Raw genomic sequence first — 1,452 nt, forward strand, 5'->3', positions numbered from 1 at the left:
CTTTCAGATTAATTAACTTCTAAAAACTTTCTTTTGTTTATCATCCTTTGGAATAACTATACCATTCGTGAAACTCCTTTCCCATCTTTTGTTAAATTCATTCGACACATCATCTCCACTAGCCAACCGAATATAATCTTCTACACTTGTCTTATCATTAGAATAACCCTTAAACGTTTTATTTTCTTTTAAAACACCATCAGAAGTTAGAATGATATTATATTTGACTTTTGGCGCTAAATATAAACCAAATATGATTCCACCATCACCGTAATCATTCTTGCCTTTACAATATTCATTTTCAGATACCAACCCAGCTCGATTTAATTTATCCCAATTTCTAGATGAAATGTATAAACTATCAGTATCGGTATAGTATATTTCAGGTTTATAAAATCCATTTATTACATGAATGAAATTATTCATTATTTTTTTACTGTAAGATAAAACGAATGATCCCAAATAACTAGGTGTTAGTCCTGAAGATTTAGTTGAGTGATCTTCAGCAGTAATCTCATGATACCATGATCAGAACGAGTTTTGAAGAATGAAGGAGACCGAGTAACTCACGCCACACCACCCAGGGCCGAGTTTCACCACCATGTCATTCGACCCGACCAGATCTACCGAAGAATCAACAACCAAACCAACAATACAGAATCATCCAATTTGATCCAATCCAACTACCAACTACTACGACTACCAATAACTACCTAGTTTGCGATATCAGCATCTGCTGGAAGCGAACGTTAACTTGTCATCTACCTACCCACCTAGCAGTAATCTCTTTTTCATCAATATCTGTCTCAACGAAATATTGAGTATCATTTATTTTTTCATAGTTTTTAACATGTGAGTCGAATTTGGCCTGAAAAGGTACTTCATTCCACAAATGATTTCTCGTGTTTCTATCCTTCTGAATAGATTTAATGGTATTGGTTGGAAGAACATGTTATAAGGACATTTAAACCACACTGATAAAATAGCTGTTCTAGGTCTAATTTTTTGTTTATTGAAGAGTTTTACATATTCTTTTTCTTCTTCTGGTAGAAACGGTCGAGCACTCTCTGCTTTTGGATAATCACTGTCTAAATCTGACATTGCAGAAGCGTATAAACCGTTAGCATCAACTGCCATTAGTTTATTACAGTTTATTTTTTTAAGTTTTGAATTAACTTCTGTTTTGTCTTTTGTGCTAGCGCTGTATTCTTTGAATAAATCAATTATATTTTCAATTCATGTTTCACTTCGTGAAATACTTTCAGTATCACTTCGTGTTTCACTTTGTGAATTATCCCATTGTGAAATAAATTCCTTTAATACATTACAAATTTCATCCATTTTGTTCATTTCAAATATTTTTCTATTTGCCGAAACTCTTCCTCCTTTAATAGATCGTCTGATAAAATGTCTTATAAAAGGATTAGTGTGCGAATAAACTTTTTCTATAGT

The sequence above is a fragment of the Lottia gigantea genome (genome assembly GCF_000327385.1).
Source record: "Lottia gigantea unplaced genomic scaffold LOTGIsca_23, whole genome shotgun sequence".
Lineage (NCBI taxonomy): Eukaryota > Metazoa > Mollusca > Gastropoda > Lottiidae > Lottia > Lottia gigantea.